Consider the following 19,511-nt stretch of genomic DNA (forward strand, 5'->3'; position numbering starts at 1 on the left):
CGGCTTAGGCCCGCTCCTCGCAGGTGGACATCCTCCGAGGGCTCCTGGACTGCAAAAGGGATGTCTTACTGCCACCTTAAGCCTGATCTCCTGAGGAGCAGGCCTAAGCTGGCAGGTGGACATCCCCTGAGGGATCCCGGGCTGCCAGAGGGATGTCTAATGGCCAGCTTAGGCCCAATATCCCAAGGAGTGAGCCTAAGACAGCAGGTGGACATCCCCCGAGGGATCCCAGACTGCAAGAGGGCACAGACCGGGCTGAGGGTCTCCTCTCCCCCCGAGTGTATGAATTGGTTGCAAATATCAAAAAATTTCTATATGTGACACGGCACCAAAGTTAAGTTAGGGTTTTTCAAAATGCTGACACGCCGAGCTCAAAAGGTTTGCCATCACTGGCCTAGGAAGAAGGAAAGAGAAAGTGATGAAGTTGGAGGGAGGGCTAGAACCTAGACTATATATTGCAATATAAGCCATGGGGGCCGGGGGGGAATAAAAAAGGACTTGGTCTATGGAAAGGAAAATGTTTTGTAAAATTTTTATAAGTCAAAGAAAGTCTTGATCTAATTTATATTTGTACAGATCAGTCTAGATGCTATGAGAACAGTAAATTATAGGAAAGCAAAGTAAAAATCGGCAAACTATTTGGGCCTATTACTGCTATCACAGCAAATGAGGTCTGTGGCTAGAAGTAGTTGGAGGTAATGGAGCTGGAGAGAAAGATACAAAGCCAGACATGTTTTGGAGATGGAGCAGGTAGCATTTATTTATGAATTTGCATGTGTTGTATCACTGGGGATGCTGATACAGTAAGAGAAATAAAGGATCAAAGATAATTTCTAAGCACTAAACAAATGGTAACATCTTTTTCTGAAATATGAAAGGCCAAGATCGAAATAGGTTTTGGGTAAAGATGTTTTAATTCTAGAGGTTAATTTTCAACATGTTTTTCTAATATACTTTTCACCCATAGCACTTATTAAATTTATAATTACACATTTACTTGTGTAAGTATTTGCTTATTATACAGTAAAAATAACCCTAAAGCAGAGGTCATGCCTGTTTTGATAATTTTCTGTGTTGCATTGAGTCTTGCATGCCTGGCACAGAGTAAGCATTCAGGGAGTATCTATTGAATAGATGACATATATGTGCTAGTATTAATGAACTAGAGGCCCGATGCACAAAATTCATGCAAGGAGCTTGGCCCCCACAGCCACGGCGGCTGCCTCTGCCTCAGCCCCCGCTGCTGTGGCAGCTACCTCAGCCCTCACAGCCCAGGCTTAGTCCGGAAGGTCATCGGAAAGACTTCCAGAAGGGCGTTTGGCTGTCTGGGCTAATTAGCATATTATGCTTTTATTATTATAGACTAGAGGCCCGGTGCACAAAAATTTGTGCACTCAGTGAGGAGGGGAGGTCCCTCAGCCCGGCCTGTGCCCTCTTGCAGTCTGGGACCCCTCGAGAGATAACGACCTGCTGGCTTAGGCCTGCTCCCAGGTGGCAGAGGGCAGGTCCAATCCCTAGGTGCAGCCCCTGGTCGGGCTCAGAGCAGGGCCGATTGGGGAGTTGGGGCGCCGTCCCCTGTCATGCACAGAGCAGGGCAGATTGGGAGGTTGCGATGCCACCCTCAGTCACGCTCAGGGTAGGGCCGATTGGGGGGTTGGGGCACCGTCCCCTGTCACACTCAAGGCAGGGTCAATGGGGAGGTTGCTGCATCACCCTCTGTCACGCACAGAGCAGGGCCAATCAGGGGGTTGGGGAGCTCCCCCCTGTCACTCACAGAGCAGGGCAGATCAGGGGGTTGGGGCACCGCCCTCTATCACCCACAGAGTAGGGCCAATCAGGGGGTTGGGGCACCGCCACTGTCACACTCAGGGCAGGGCTGATGGGGAGGTTATGGCTCTACCCCCCCCCCCCCCCCCGTCACACACAGAGCAGGGCCCGTGGGGGGGGGGGCGCCGCCCTCTATCACCCACAGAGCAGGGCCGACCAGGGGGTTGGGGTGCCGCCACTCTCACACTCAGGGCAGGGCCGATGGGGAGGTTATGGCTCTACCCCGTCACACACAGAGCAGGGCCCGTGGGGGGGTTGGGCACCACACCCTGTCACAGACAGAGCAGGGCCGATCAGGGGGTTGGAGTGTCGCACACTGTCACACACAGAGCCGCAGGGCGATCAGCGGGTTGGGGAGCTCCCCCCTATCAGGCACAGAGCAGGGCTGATCAGGGCGTTGGGGCGCCTTCCCCTGTCAGGAACAGAGCAGGGCGGATAGGGAGGTTGTGGCCCCACCCCCTGTCACACACAGAGCCGCAGAGCGATCAGGGGGTTTGGGCGCTGCCCCCTGTCACACTGATCCTGGTGCCCGGAGGCCTCGCGGCTCCGCTGATCCCGGTGCTGGGAGGCATATTACCCTTTTACTTATAGGATAGAGGCCTGGTGCATGGGTGGGGCTGGATGGTTTACCCTGAAGGGTCTCCTGGATCAGGGTGGGGGTCCCCACTGGGGTGCCTGGCCAGCCTGGATGAGGGGATGATGGCTGTTTGCAGCTGGTCACACACCCATCAGGGTGGGGTTCCCCACTGGGGTGCCTGGCCAGTCTGGGTGAGGGGCTGAGGGCTGTTTTCAGGCTGGCAGGTGACTGAAGCTCCCAACCGCCCCCTTTTTTCTTTTTTTTTTATTCTGGGCCAGCTTTAGCTCTGAGGCTCCAGCTCTTAGGCCTCCGCTCCTGAAAGCAGGTTTCTGGACTTTGATTACCTTCTGTATTTGAAACAATGTTGCAATCCTGCTGGCTGAAGCCCGGCAACTAAAGCCGGTTTCTGTGGTTTTATTTAGCTTCTATATTTGTAACATAGTTGCTTAGAGTTGCAGCTCAGAAGCCAGCAGCGGCAGGCGGAGAATGTTGGAGTCCTCCGTCACTGAAGCAAGCAAGCCTCATGTTCGCTTAAGCTGCCTGGCTGCTGGCTGCCATCTTGGCTGGCAGTTAATTTGCATATCATCCTGATTAGCCAATGGGAAGGGTAGTGGTCGTACGCTACTTACCATGTTTCTCTTTTATTAGATAGGACTAGAGGCCCGGTGCACAAATATTTTTGCACTCCGGGGGAAAGGGGCATCCCTCAGCCCGGCCTGTGCCCTCTCGCAGTCTGGGACCCCTCGGGAGATAATGCCCTGGTGGCTTAGACCTGCTCCCGGCTGGGAGAGGGCATGCCTAATCCCTAATCCCTAGGTGTAGTCCCTGGTTGGGCTCAGAGCAGGGCCGATTGGGGAGTTGGGGCACTGGCCCCTGTCATGCACAGAGCAGGGCCGATAAGGAGGTTGCGATGCCACCCTCAGTCACACTCAGGGTAGGGTCAATTTGGGGGTTGGGGCACCACCCCCTGTCACACTCAAGGCAGGATCGATGGGGAGGTTGCGGAGCCACCCCTGTCACGCACAGAGCAGGGCCAATCAGGGGGTTGGGACGCTGCCCCCTGTCACTCACAGAGCAGGGCCCATTAGGGGGGTTGGGGCTCTGTACCCTATCATACACAGAGCAGGGCCCATCAGGGGGTTAGGGAGCTCCCCCCGTCACGCACAGAGTAGGGCTGATAGGGGAGTTGGGGCACCGCCCCCTGTCACACACAGAGCAGGGTGGATCAGGGGGTTGGGGCACCACCCTCTATCACCCACAGAGCAGGGCCGACCAGGGGGTTGGGGTGCCGCCACTCTCACACACAGAGCAGGGCCCATGACAGGGGGTTGGGGCGCCACACCCTGTCACACACAGAGTAGGGCCGATCAGGGGGTTAGGGCACCATACCCTGTCACAAACAGAGCCGCAGGGCGATCAGGGGGTTGGGGAGCTCCCCCCTATCAGGCACAGAGCAGGGCTGATCAGGGTGTTGGAGTGTCTTCCCCTGTCACAACAGAGACGCAGGGCGATCAGGAGGTTTGGGCGCTGCCCCCTGTCATGCTGATCCCAGTGCAGGGAGGCCTCTTGGCTCCACTGATCCCGGTGCTGGGAGGCATATTACCCTTTTACTATATACGATAGAGGCCTGGTGCACGGGTGGGAGCCGGCTGGTTTGCCCTGAAGGGTGTCCTGGATCAGGGTAGGAGTCCCCACTGGGGTGCCTGACCAGCCTGGGTGAGAGGATGATGGCTGTTTGCAGCTGGTCACACACCCTTCAGGGTGGGGGTCCCCACTGGGGTGCCTGGCCAGTCTGGGTGAGGGGCTGAGGGCTTTTTTCAGGCTGCGGGGTGACTGAAGCTCCCAACCGCTCCTTGTTTTCTTTTTTTTTTTTATTCTGGGCCAGCTTTAGCTCTGGCTCCAGCTCTGAGGCTTCCGCTGCTGAAAGCAGTTATCTTGTTTGTTTGGTTTCTATAATCGAAAAACTGTATCAACTCCAGCTCTGAGATCCCGCCTAGCTGAAAGCAGGTTTCTGGGGTTTAGTGTAGCTTCTATATTTGTTACAATGTTTCAAACTGCAAGCTCAGAGGCCGGCAAGGCAGGCGGGGAACGTTGGAGTCCTCTGTCACTGAAGCAAGCTAGTCTCATGTTAGCTTCAAGCTGCCTGGCTGCTAGCCGCCATCTTGGCTGGCAGTTAATTTGCATATCACCCTGATTAGCCAATGGGAAAGGTAGCAGACATACACTAGTTACCATGTTTCTCTTTTATTAGATAGGATACTTAAATGAATACCAATAAATTACTTCCTTTTGCTAATAATCTTTTTTTCAAAGAAATCAAGTTTTAACAGAAGAAAATTTCTATTCATATGATGATGAGCCAAGAACAATGAAGTGTCTATACATAACCTATATAAAACTAGGATTCACTCATTCACTTGCGTCTACACACCAGACCTAGATTAGTGGTTCTCAAACTCTAGCACGTATGAGATTCATTTGGTGGTCTTGTTAATGCAGGGAGGGATTGCTGACCCTTATTCTCAGAGTTTCTGATTTCGTCTGAGGTAGGGCCTGAGAGTTTGCATTTCTAACATCTTCCCAGATGACACTGCTCCAGGAAAAACTAGTTCTCTAGCAAGCCAAGATTCGTAGTCTGGGATTCTTAGATCCTTGGGGGAAAAAATCTATAACTGGGCTTCAAGGTGTTTATATGTGCATCCCTTGATGGTTATATGCAAATGTTTTATGTATATGCTTTGTGCATTTTTTCTGGTAATAGAGGTTGCATATTTCATCAGAATCTCAAAGAAGGCCTTCAAAATTTAATTAATGTAGTGGTTCTCAATTATGAATATATATTAGAACTCCTTGGGCATTTGCCTCTACCATTCAATAATTGTGTGACTTTGAGCAAAACACTTAATCTCTCTTTGCCTCTAGTTCATCTATAAAATGGGGATAATAGTGGTACTTGCCTCATACATTTGTTTTGAGGTTCAAATAAGTTAATGTTTGCATATAATATAGAGCAGTACTTAATAAGTGCTCATTAGGTGGTGGCTAAATAAGATTAAAAACCTGGGAGTGTTTTTTGTTTGTTTGTTTGTTTGCTTGCTTTTTAAAGTCCAGGCTCTAACCCTGGTGATTCTAATGTACAGCCAGAGCTGAACACCACTGCACCACAATGAAGAGAGAACAAGAAATAAATGCTCTTCCTGAGAGCATGGGGCTAGTTTCCTCTCAGGGAACCAGATAAATTCCCAATGAATTTATCTTCATAAAATTTCAAGAGTTGGTTCATGCTGATCCCTTAGGGTTCAGCAACTGCAGCCTCACAAGAGACCCCAACCTAGAACTTGCTGTCCACAGAAATATTATATATTTATGTTTTAATTCATGAAATGTTGGGATAATTTGTTACTCAGTGAAAGATAACTAATGTGCTATAACCCTAAACCGTATATTTTTTAGAGACCTGAGCTGACAATTTTACTTTTGGTATTTTGGTGCTACTACAAATGATCTGCTCATTTTATTCTTTTGTGACCCTTTAAGACTACCTAAGATATAATGAAATAATTAGCTGGTAAAGTGGCTATGCCCTGTGAGGGAGAAAAAAGGCAGTAACCTGCCTTGTATTTTCCTGAGGCTTCAGTCAGAGAGAAAAAATGTCATAAGACTCTTGAGCTAAACCAAGCTCAACAGTTAGAGGCCAATTATGCTCAATTCAGGGACACTGAATTGAGCCAACAAAGAATTTAAATTCTGATAGCATCTTAGAAAAATGGAGGAAAGCACAGTGTTTCTTTAGGGACACAGGTAGCCTGTTTGCTTATCTAAACCCTTGAATTGTCAAGGTCCATTGTTGTTCTTTATTTCAAAGACAAATAAACAACAGACTTCTGTGAGGTAGAACTAGAATTTTTTGTTACAGCCTGAATTTTGGGAAAGGGAAAATGACCATGAAGACTTAATGTGCTACTTATATACTGGCCACGGTAACAATTTAAAATAATTGACTAAGTAATGCTCCATCTCTTGGTTCTAATTAACGTGGTCACTGGGCTTTTAAGAAAATCATTTCCATTTACCTGATATTTTGCTAAAGGTCATCACTGTGGGAAGACAGCATTACAAACAATTGAACTTAATTTCAGGACACACGTGAGGTGTGTTTGGCAAATGGATTTACTTATACTGCTAGCAAGACCATATCCGTAGCCTAAGATAGTTTAGGCCTGTTTTTGCCATGCAATAACTTTTGAATTGGGAATTTGGGAACCCACAGAAAGTGACTGACCAGTTAATGATATCCTACTCTGAAAACTCATTTCTATAAAAGGAACACAATATATTACTCTGGTCAACATATTTTAATTATCTCTTACTGAAATAGATTACAAGGTGAGTTAGTAGATGGTAAGGTTAAGATGAATAATAGCATTGCAAACACTCCTGAATGCCTATTTTTCTTTTCTGTTATTTAGAAGCTAGATATTTAGTCAGCATGTTCTAGATTGATTACACACACAACTTACCCTCTGTCTACTCCAGGAATACAAAACAAGTAGTTTCAACTTAATTAGGAAGATTAGGGGAGGGAACTGCCAGAGAGGAGGAAACTGAGAAATGCATTTATTATTAAGTGTGAAAGGGCGCTAAGCCTCCCATTTAGGTCATTTGAATTAATATTGATGCTTTCCTTCAGAGTAAAGATGAAAGGAGGCAGGAATCCCTTAACATCTGAGAAACAGCATGTTTACAAGGTGAAAAGCAATGGGTCATAACATTCATTTTAGTTCCCTTTATGTTTGTGCCCACATGGCCATTTCCAGCTCATCACTGTAAACAGGATTTGTTTGCCATCCCAACCCCTTCAATTCTTAATTTTAATGCCTTTCCTTCCTTATTTTAATTTCACATATTTTGGAAGAGGATAACGAAGATGTCCCAAACATCTTAGTGTATTCAATCTGCTGGGAAGCCCTGAGTGTACCAGGGATTCAAGAGGATGATAAAGAAGAGAGAAGTGTGGAGGCAAAGGCCAACAAGTAGCATAATAAACGTGAGAGGTCCATCAGAAGGCTGATGGACTTTGGGGCTTTAGCAAGGGCTAAAAGCTACGCACCCATTCATCTGTGGAGACAATGGTGGCTGAAGGCAATCTCCTAACCTGATAATCTTATACTGTTTACCAAACCTTACCTTTGATATGTCTGTTTGCTTTGCTGAAGGGCAAATGTGTATTCTGGTAAATAAAAAGCCGTGGGTCCAGAGATGCAGGGAGCCACTCCACAGGAGGGTGAGGCCTCCGCCTGGCTTTCCCCCATGCCCTCTAAATTTATATTTCTTGTCAGATATATCCATTTGTGCGTGGCCTCTTCTCCAGATTCTGAATCCTTGCTGCAAAAGGTTGCAGCAGGGAAGGCCTGGTTGGTGTTGCTCAATTGGTTGAGTGTCAATCTATGAACCAGAAAGTCATGGTTTCTTTCCAGTCAGGGCACATGCATGGGTTGCGGGCCCTATTCCCATTTAGGGGAGTGCAGGAAGCAGCCAGTCAATGATTCTCTCTCAGCATTGATCTTTCTATCTTTCTCTTCCTCTCTCTTCCTCTCTAAAATCAATAAAATATATTTTTAAAAAAAAAGAAGCGGGGAGGGAAGCTAGAAAGTAGGAAGGAAAAAGCAGAACTAACATAGCAAAGTGTGGCTGTAGCTCTTCTGTAGACTTTGGTCTTGCCCTGGTTTTTGAGATTTATTCTCACTGATCTCTATTTCCCCATTAAATGCTGTGGGGATTTAATGGGAATGTCTTTTTACGACAGATTATACAGCTTGACAGCTGACTTTTATTAACCAGTTTGTGAAATTTATTTGATGGCTAAAATTTGGCTCTATCTTTTAAAAGTAGAGTTTAACCATATGTTTTGTGTGCTATGCTTGCTATTGTAAAATAGATTGTTACATATTCAAAAGCTTTGGCTAAGGATTGAATCACAAAGGTTATTCTGAGGAAAGGTATCCTGATGAACTGAAGCTTTACTATGTTGTTGTCCACATATCAATATAGACAATTAAATTGATGAATAATGTACTATAATAGAGAATGTAGTGGAAAACCTAGAGAAAGTATTAACATTGTGCCATCCCTGGCTCTTGTCAAGATAAAAATCATTCTGGATTATATAACTAACCTACACATGTGCATCGATATACACACTAGAGGCCCAGTGCACGAATTCATGTACCAGTGGGGTTCCTCAGCCCAGCCTGCGGAATTGGGCCAAAACCGCTCTCCGACATCTCCTGAGGGGTGCTAGATTACGAAAGGGTGCAGGCCAGGCCAACGGACCCCACCGGTGCATAATCAGGGCTGGGGAGGGATGTGAGAGGTTGGCCAGATGGGAGGGACCACAGGAGGGCCCCAGGGCGTGTCCGCCTGTCTCGCTCAGTCCCAATCTGCCAGACCCCAGCAGCGAGCTAACCTACCGGTCGGAATGTCTGCCTCCTAGTGGTCAGTGCACATCATAGGGAGTGGTTGAGCTCCCCTAGCATATCATTAACATATTATGCTTTGATTGTTTGAACAGCCAACAGGTTGACCAGACACTTAGCATATTAGGTTTTTATTATATAGGATTGTTTTTGTGCACCTTGGATTTTCATTCAATGATTATTTATTAAGCAACTACGTGTGCCAGGCTTGTATTAAGGAATGAATATGGTCAATGTGGTCCCTTTTTGCCAAAAAACTCATGTCATATAATTGGGAATGTCACTAGTATGACCATCCCACTTAAAAACAATAAAAACATTTACTCTATAAAACAGAGGAGTGGGCAAAAGTAGGTTTACAGTTGTTTCTATGGAAAATAACACAACACAAAACATGCTGAACAGTTTAATATGGAAAACATTGCTATGCAAAACTATGCAAAGTTTCACCAAAATCCCGTTAACATCTCACTGATAAGATCAGTAGAATATAAATAAATGGTGAAGCTAGTTATCCACATTGCATAATATTTGATTTTTGTAGTATTATGATACCAAAAAAAGCATTAACTGTTTTAAAATGAATTGAGTTTTGTTCTATTAAAAAATAATAAAGACAATAAAAGATGTGAACATTAGCAGAAATTTATATGCTCTTGTTGGAATTTGACTCCAAGGCAAAAAAATGAAAAATGACTTGACATAAATGCAATATGAGTTTCTATTTTTCTTTTAAATAGAAGATTAGGCAAAATAAACAATATTTTCATACTTTTACAATGGAGGTTCATTTTCCTCTATGTTACTGAGTGCTCCATGGGCTTTTCATAACAAAGGACTTGTATGCCTGCTTGCCTGAGTCATCAACACCTTTCCTGTCATTTTTCTTACATTGAGTTAATAAACTTGGCCTAGTTTATTCCCCTTCTCTCTTTATTTCCTTGAGATTTTTTATTTATCTTCTTTTTCTTTATTTCTATTTTATTCTTCTCTCTTTACTTATCTTTTTTAAAAAATTGATAGCCACAATTAATTTGCTTTTTTAACTGTTTTTCTTTCATGATTTGATTCCTTTCCTGGTTTGTTTTTACATGGTTAATGTATCCATAACAGCACCTACATTTTTTACTTTCACTAGAAGAGACATTTCTGACAGTTAAATGTCTTCAAAAATCACTGCATGTTCCAAACAACAATGGAAGAAGGCGCTATGCTAATTATATATTCTCTAGATTAGTAGTACTCAAACTTTGGCATTCATCAGAATCATGTTAAAAAAAAGATTGCTGTGCCCCAATCTGAATTGGCAGTTTTGGGGTGGGACCCAAGAATTTCCATTCTCACATCTTCCCAGGTGCTGCTGCTGCTGCTGGTGGGAGCCACCTTCTGAGAACCATTGGCCTGGTGAATCAGGAAAACTGAAGTGCCAGTAAATATATTTTCTTCTTGCCTTTATTTGGGGGTGGGGAGGGCAACTATAACAAGTGATTTCTCAAATAAATAGTCTCATCTAAATAAATATATTAATCCAGAAATCATATTTCAGTTCGTGGGTTGATTCATATAACCTGCCACTGAAAATTTAATTGCATAGAACTGCTCCTTTTTGCAGTACTGAGCGCTGAGAATTACTAACCACTGGTATCAGTTTTGTTTTCTTTCTTTTGTTTAATCCATTAATCTAGACTTGGAATTCTGTATAAAGATATGTTAATAAAAATTAATGGGATGTTATACAAAAGAAGGTAGGGACTACTGAACAGAGTGTGACTGGAAGAGCTATCTCACAATTTCCCAAGGAAACTTCATGTAAACTTGTCATATTTTGTTATAACACCTGAGTAACACATACACATAGAGTCTCTGTGGGTAAATAAAAGGTATTTGGAGTCTCCCTCCCCCCACATCTATAATTATTAAGCTCTTAAAACTGCTACAACTACATGTGGTGAAAATAATTGTTGGGAGTTGGGACTACATACTTAGAAATTATTCTCTGTATGAATGATTGCTTCAGGTTTGTGTGATTCTGTTGAATTGCAACTGGAAATTAGAATTTGGGAATGGAACAGATATCTACGCTTTTGCCTTTTTGTAGACATGGGCTTATATTCATGCAGGCGATTACTGGTTTACAACATTTTCTATTAAGTGTCAGAGAAAGGGGAAAGAGTAGGGACATTCATAAAAGATGAATACGAGCTTAGGATATTGTGAGTGATGTATTTTATCTGTGAAGTACCATAGAAGGATAAATGTTATAATAGGGTGAATTATGGGAAAATGGGAAAGAAGTACTTATTTCTGTCTGAGAATCTCACAAAAAATTAACGCAATAAGTAGCATTTGAATTGGACTTTGAAGAATACATGTCTTTGCTAGGAATGGCAAGTAAGGAAAAGCTTAGGTGAGGTGAGGGGAATAATGCATGATTTCCTGAGGCAGAAACTTATGTAAGGGCTTCAGGGAAACTTTAAATCCTTAGATATAGCTAAAGCATATAGTATAGTATGGGAAAAATATTAGCACTAGGTCTAAGATCAGGTACAGAAAGGAGAGTAGGTTACAAGGAAGTCCAGGCTATGCTAAGAAATGGTCAGGGAGGCATCCACAAAGGAAGAACTTATCATTCAAGGCGGAATTAGGAAAGGTGATATGTCTGATGAAGGTCAGTTGTAAGAAGCATAGGAAGAAAATTGTTGAGAAAAGCTTATATAGAGCTTATAGTATAGATTTGCTAAATGAATGCTGAAGAGAAAAAAAAGTCAACCATGTCTTCCCAATTTTTAGCTTAGGCCATTGGATTAATTGTGATGCTCTTTTATTATATCAAGAATGTGAATGTTTGCTGAAGTAGCATGTAACTATCTCTGTGGTATTCTGATATTCAAAGTAGCTAAATCTTAGCAAATAACTTTAAGAACAGGAAAATGACTTGATTATTAATCATATGGTATACTAGAGCCCCAGTGCACGAATTCATGCACCTTGAAAGGGAACTGTGGGCCGCAAGGCTGAGGTGGGCACAGGGGCAGGCCTTGGACCATCCTCTGTGCCCCCACCTGGCCCCTCCCGCTGCTGCTGCTCCCACGCACTGACGGTGCAGGCCCCACTCACACCCGCTGATGGTGCGGAGCAATTGGGGCTGGTGCCAGCAGCAGGTGTGAGTGGTGGCAGCAGGAGCTGGGCTGCTGACAGACATGGGACCAAGCAGGAGCCCCAATCACCCCTCAGGAGCAGGAGGAGGTGTAGAAGCCCTCAGGGACAACCAGGGCCAGTTTCTGTACCTCTGAGGTATGTCGGAGCAGGGGAGAAACACCAAACAGGTTGAGAACCATTGCTGCAATAAAAGGAGGCCATATAAGTCCTTTGCAAAGCGCAATCAATCTCTGCTCCCTCCATCCACAGTCTTTGAAGTGAACAGAGATGTAACTTTAATTAATGTCTGTCATTCTGATCAAGTTAAGAAAAACTAAAAATAGTAAATAGAAGAAGAAAGCAATTGCTTGTTTCTAGGGAGGTTTTAATTCATTGTAGATATTAGTCAGAATACAATCTTTTCTATCAAATGAAGATCTACATAAATTGACAACCAGTGACTTATGAGGGTAGACTTGAAAATCAGCAGAAAATTGTTTGTAGGTAGACCAAAAAGATCAGGTGTGAGATAGACCAAGTATGAGGGAGACCAGAAAAATGCTAAGTATGAGAATACTCTAAGTGAGGTGAGATAAATTCATGAGGAAACAAGTCAATTATTTGGGCATAGCCAAGGTAGTCAGGAAGATTAGGAGAGATGTGACCATGCTCACTGTCTTTGTGGCTACAAGGTCAAGGGCAATGTTCTAGATGCACAGGGTGACCTAAGACCTGTATTTGGATAAAGGGTAATAAAAAGAGAGCATATTTCTTTCATAGAAGAGCCAAAAAATAAATGTGAGGAGAGTAAAGAATTTTCTGAAAGTATTTAATATGTAAATATTCAAACTTATAAGCCAAAAGGAGATAGCTCATAAAAATTGTGAGGGCAGAGTTGTGCTTATTGGAATGATGAGACCAGGAAAACTTACAAAGGCAGTCTTAGAATCTTCACATACTAGTGAGATCCAACATAACTAAGCAGTGGACAACAGATTGGTGATAAAAAAGATAGAATGCACAGAATTATACATTACTTTAATAACAGTGTTAAAGCCTCACTGCTACTCGGTGTGTGGCACACTAACCAGATGCCTAGGCATCATCTCACAATTTGGTAGAAATGAAGAGCATCACCCCCTACACACACACACACACACACATACACACACACAGATCTACTCATTCAGAATCTGCCTTCGAACACTAAAGTGCCACTAAAGTTTGAGGAGCACTGATCTGGGAGACTTTACTAATGCCGGTTTAAAGATGATTGTGTTTTACATATTATAATTAACTAGGGGCCCGGTGCATGAAATTCGTGCACTGGGTGGCGGGGGGGAGTGTCCCTCAGCCCAGCCTGCCCCCTCTCACATACTGGGAGCCCTCAGGCGTTGACCCCCATCACCCTCCAATCGCAGGATCGGCCCCTTGCCCAGGCTTGACGCCTCTGGCCTAGGCGTCCGGCCCGGGCAGCGGGGACCTACAGTGGCAGCGGGGGGTGCCGCGATCGGTGGGCTCCACCCCTGCCCCTGCAGGACGCCTCTGGCTGAGGCGTCCGGCCCGGGCAGCGGGGACCCGCAGCTGCAGCGGCCACACGATCGTGGGCTTCGCTTTAGGCCCAGGCAAGGGACCCCTAGCTCCTGGGACTGACAGCTTCGACCGTGCCCAGCTCCCATCACTGGCTCCACCCCTACTTCCTGCTATCACTGGCCAGGGCGGAAAAGGCACCTGATTCTCCGATTAGCTCCCCCCTGGGTTTCCCATCACTGTCAGTGGCAGGGGGCTTCTTCTTGCTTTCCCTTTCGCCTCCCTGCATTGTGCTTACATATGCAAATTAACCGCCATCTTGTTGGCAGTTAACTGCCAATCTTAGTTGGCAGTTAACTGCCAATCTTAGTTGGCAGTTAATTTGCATATAGCCCTGATTAGCCAATGAAAAGGGTAGCTCGTACGCCAATTACCATTTTTCTCTTTTATTAGTGTTGATTCTATCTCTGCCTAAGTTAATTAAGTAAAACAATCATTTTCAATTAATTTATTTTCAGTGACTTTTGTTCATATATTCAAAATTCATCTGAGAATTTGGCAGATGCCTCCAACACCCCTTTTCCATCACCCCTACCCCTAAAGGTGAATGCAATTTCAGAATGCAATTTGAAGATCAGCCACAAACCCCAACTAAAAAAAACCCCAGTGTTTTAAGGCATCCCAAGCGCTCTTTTATGGAATTACTAGAGGCCTGGTGTGTGACATTCGTGCACTGGGGAGGAGGGTCCCTTAGCCCAGCCTTCACCCTCTTGCAGTCTGGGACCCCTTGGGGGATAGCCAGCAGTCGGACAACCCCAAAGCAGTCTTCATTGCTGCTGTGGAGGCAGGAGAGGCTCCTGCACTCACCAGCCATGAGCCTGGCTTCTGGCTGAGCAGCACTCCCCCCGTGGGAGCGCACTGACCACCAGGGCAGGGGCAGCTCCTGTGTTGAGTGTCTGCCCCCTGGTGATCAGTGCGCATCATAGTGACCGGTCATTCTGTCGTTCAGTCCATTTGCATATGAGCCTTTTATTATATAGGATCAATTGGAAACCACCTGAATCTTTTGGACCTAATCCATTGTCTAGTGGCTATCTTGAGGCCTTGCAAGATTTGCTTTTAATAGAGACTTTGAAGACAATTATATGTTATACAATCAATGCCCTGGTCAGGAATGTCCTGATATAAGAACTCCCAGGCAATGAAGTTCTGTGGATACCAAGATGATAAATGAAATACCTGCAGTCAATTGGAATTGGCAAGTCAACCTTTCAGTCACTTAGAGGCATCTAGACATTTTGATGGTATTATAAATTGCCTCCAAGTTCTTGTTTACTAAATTATAATCCTCAAAATTGTCATAATAAATACTCAATAAATACTAGCCTTTATGTGAAAGGGAAGGAGGGAGAGGTAGTGAACAGATTCACAAGCATTTGTAAACACTCTGCTAGGAGTTTAAACCTTAAATGACCCCTAAAGGAGCCTGCTTCGGAACTCGGTCAGGACATCCTTGCCTTCCTTAACAATAACAGCAATGGTCTCCCTGACCAGCACAGTGCTTTAGAGTCTGCAAAGTACATTTAATGTGTCAGATGATCCTCACATCAGCCTGAAAACTCTTATCACCTTTTTATAGGAAAGAAAACTAAAGTTTGGAGAGATTATGCATTAACTGTCCAAGGTTGTGCAGCTCATACATGACGGAGCTTTCTGAAACTGGTTTTTCCAGACTCAGATCTTTGGCTGCCTTCCAACTTGCAATACCACAAATTGTAAGTCTGAACATGGCAAGTGTTCTGGCCTTGTTTCTGAGGTTCTTTGTGTAGGGTTGTCATATTTGCAATTTGAGTCAAATAAACAAGCGCCTATTGAATTTATATTAAGATTCAATGAACACAAAGATGACATATATAATCTTTGCACTCAAAAGCCCTCTCATCTGTGTAAGAAGATGCATAAACCATGAACTGCAATCCAAGTACTCCCTTACAGGCCTTCTTGACAATATGTATAAATAAGCAAATGTAACAAGTATTGACTGTATACTTTAAGTAGGTAAGTTATATGGTATATTATTTAAGTATCAAATCTGCTATTTGAAAAGTCAAACTAATAATAAAACTGTCTCCAAAAGAGCTAAGATAATCACAAAATGATTAATTACCATTGATCTTAGACCTGATTCTTAAAGATATAATCTCTGCATTTTGGGATACTGTTATTGCACAAAATTATTAACTTATAATCCATAAGCATCTGTTCAAAGTTACAGATGCTTTACTTGTAACATTTCTAATTTCATTGTTGTCTCAAACAAATAATAAATTTTTGAGCTTTAAATTTTTTAACACAAACATTACACTTACATTTCTCAAATTAACACACAGTTTTATAAGTGAAGGGAACATAAAATGCCCAATATTTGCACACCTGCTACCACATAAGCAAAGATATAAGCCTGCTCAAATACAATGTGCCCTGGCAAGCAGTGTCACCTTGGAATAGTTCCAAGCAATCAATTTTCTCATAAGTGTGGGCAGTAGCCTCCCTGCCCATGGCCCGGCCCATTGATCCAATGTGGACCTTTCACTTTACAGGTGAGGATGATGAGACACAAAGCTGTTGATTTCTCAGACGGTTCCCAAGATCACATAACAAAAGAAGATCAAAGTGGAATTCTTCACCACTGCCCCTTTCACTCCTCCATTGACTTGGAATCACCTGGTAAACTTTTTATGCAACAAATAGTTACCGAGTAGCTTCTATTTTCTAGGCATTGTTCTAAGCAATATAGCTATGTTGGTAAAAATCATAGACAAAATTATACATTGCAGTGAAGAATACTGTTAAGAAATATTCAATTGAACAAGCAGAAACACACAAACAGGCAAATAAAAGATAGTAATTCGTGGCTATGCTAAGGATTCAACTAAGGTTACTGCTGGGAATGATGTTCGATCCTGAGGAGGTGGCGTGAAGCTGAGCCCTGCACAGCTGCTGTGAAGATTGGTGGAAAGAGAAGTCCAGGCAGTAGACGACCTGGCATGAAGCCCAAAGCTGGAATAAACTGAGTGTGCTGGGGAAAAGAAAGGAATCCATGGTAACCCTACATGTTTGACTTAAGTAACTGAACGAATGGTGGTGCCAATGATTGCAATAGGGAAGGGGGCCAGCCAGAGGGAAGGAGCGGGTTCTGCCAGGGGAGATTCAGACTTCTCTAGTGACCATGTGAAGTATAAGATGCCTGATAGACATTCAGGGAGGGCAGAGGAATGTAGAAGATAGGACTAGGGGAGCAAAATTGCTCTCTGAAGAAATTCACCTGTTAGTCGACTGGTGGTTCCCATTTGACTTAAGAGACTTGTTGAATTCCAAAGAGACAATCAGAGCAGAGTGGTATAAAGGATGTGGTTGGTTGGAGGCAGAGAAAAAGCAGGACTGATAAAAACGACAGAGAAGGAACACTGCATTGCGGAATATAAACTTTGCCCCCTATGAGCAGTTCTGCTGTAATCTTAAGGATTAGCTAAATCTCTATATTTGTGGGGTGGTAGACTCAGACTTTACCAGAAAAGTCGATAAAATAATTTACTGTGTACCTTTTTTTTTCTAGACAAGGAAAACATCTTTATGTTCCTTCTGTGTCCCCTAGTAGCAAGCTTACATTTTTAGCAATGCTAGAAAACAGTGGCATGAACTCTGAACCAGTCTTACCCTATTTACGGTATTAATCTATTTTCCACCCTGCAGTCAAAATGCTTTATCTGGAAAGACCTGACCCTGATGAAGTCCCTTTATGGTCTCCTGACTAGGCAGAGAGTCACACACGTCACCATGGGGTACAAGGCCCTGCATGCGGGGCCCCATCATTTTCCCCAGCCTCACTCCTTGCTCTTTCTGGCTCATGGGCCTGCTGAGTTCTCGTGGCCAGGGACCATCGCTATCTTGTTCATTGTTGTATCCTCCACACTGAGTGCAGTTATGTGAATTTAGCTTCTAGGGCAGCCGTGGGCAAACTACAGCCCGCGGGCCGGATCCGGCCCATTTGACATGAATAAAACTATTTAAAAAAAGACCGTACCCTTTTATGTAATGATGTTTCCTTTGAATTTATATTAGTTCACACAAACACTCCATCTATGCTTTTGTTCCGGCCCTCCGGTCCAGTTAAGAACCCATTGTGGCCCTCATCAAAAAGTTTGCCCACCCCTGTAGGGGCTCAATATATATTTGTTGAAAAAGTGCAAAGATAATTACCTACTAGAATATTAAGTTCCTAGAGGACAGAAACCGTAGACTGGTTTGTGATTCTATCTCTCACTCTAAACATGGAAGTGCTCAAATAATATTTAGAGGATTTTTAAACTCAGAGCTGCATTCCCTTGCTTTACACTGTATGACTTAGATTTATTAAAAGTGAAGTTTCTGGTGAAGAGCTTTGCTATTGCCCTGTGCAAGCTTCAACTGGATTTTAACCTGCCTCGCCTTGGCTACCCTTTCCACGCCCATGCAGATGAATAGCCACACTCTCAGCATGGCCTGCTTCAGTCAATAAACTACCACCAAGTAGTCCTGCATCTGAGCATTATCTTACAGTCACTGTGATCCTGCACCTTAGACCATTTGATGAAAATGTATGCACTTCTTATTGCTTTTAAATACTTCGAGAAAATTTTCTTACTATATTGTAGGAATACTTTTTTAGAACTAAACTGTTCACAAGGTTTTGGGGTTGTTTTTGTTTTGTTTTATTTTGTGATGATATATTCGATAAGTGGTTAACACTCAAAATATCTAAGGAACTTAGATACTTTATCACCAAGAAAACCAAACAATTCTGATTAAATGAAAAGGCCAGAGGACCTGAACTGACATTTCTTCAAAGAGGACATTCAAATGGCCAATAGACATGAAAAGATGCTCAACATCACTAATCATCAGGAAAACACAAGTTAAAACCACAATGAGATAGTACCTCACTCCTGTCAGAATGGCTATCATCAGTAAAACAAAAAACAACAAGTGTTAGAGAAGATGTGGAGAAAAGGGAACCCTCGTGCACTATTGCTGGGATTATAAAAGGTGCATCAACTATTAAAAACAGTATGGAGTTCTTTCACAAAATAAAAAATAGGATAACATGCTTAAATTCACTAATCATCTGAGAGATGCAAATCAAAACAACAATGTGGTACCATCTCACACGTCAAAATGGCTATCATCAACAAATCAACAAATGACAAGTGCTGGCGAGGATGTGGAGAAAAAGGAACCCTCATGCACTGCTGGTGGGAATGCAGACTGGTGCAGCCACTGTGGAGAACAGTGTGGATTTTTCTCAAAAAAATTAAAAATGGAACTCCCATTCGACCTAGTAATCTTATTTCTAGGACTATATCCCAAGAAACCAGAAACACTAATCAGAAAGAACATATGTACTCCTATGTTCATAGAAGCACAATTTACAATAGCTAAGATTTGGAAACAGCCTAAGTGCCCGTTAGTAGACGAATGAATTAAAAAACTGTGGTACATCTACACAATGGAATACTATGTTGCTAAAAAAATAAAGAACTCTTACCATTCACAACAATATGGATGAACCTGGAAAGAATTATGCTAAGCTAAATAAGCCAATCAGAGAAAGATAAATATCACATGATCTCACTCATATATGGAATATAATAGACAACATAAACTGATGAACAAAACTAGACCCAGAGACAGAGAAGCATCAAACAGACCATTAAAATTCAGAGGAAAGGCAGGGGAGGAGTAAGAGTCAACCAAAGGACTTGTATGTATGCATATGAGCATAACTAATGGACACAGACACCAGGGAGGTGAGGGCATGTGCTGGGGGGTGAGAGCGGCTGGAGAGAGGTCAATGGGGGGAAATGGGGACATATATAATTTTTTAAACAATAAAGAATTTAAAAATAGAACTGTCATATGAAACA

The 19,511-nt window shown here is 43.5% G+C and overlaps 1 protein-coding gene across 1 annotated transcript in view; it reads right to left on the bottom strand.

Moving 5' to 3' along the window:
* Positions 1-19,511, bottom strand: part of UNC13C (unc-13 homolog C) — a 523,285-nt gene that overhangs the window by 148,293 nt on the left and 355,481 nt on the right. The gene's annotated exons all lie outside the window — the stretch shown is intronic.

This window comes from Myotis daubentonii, chromosome 1, assembly GCF_963259705.1.
Source record: "Myotis daubentonii chromosome 1, mMyoDau2.1, whole genome shotgun sequence".
Taxonomy (NCBI): Eukaryota; Metazoa; Chordata; class Mammalia; order Chiroptera; family Vespertilionidae; genus Myotis; species Myotis daubentonii.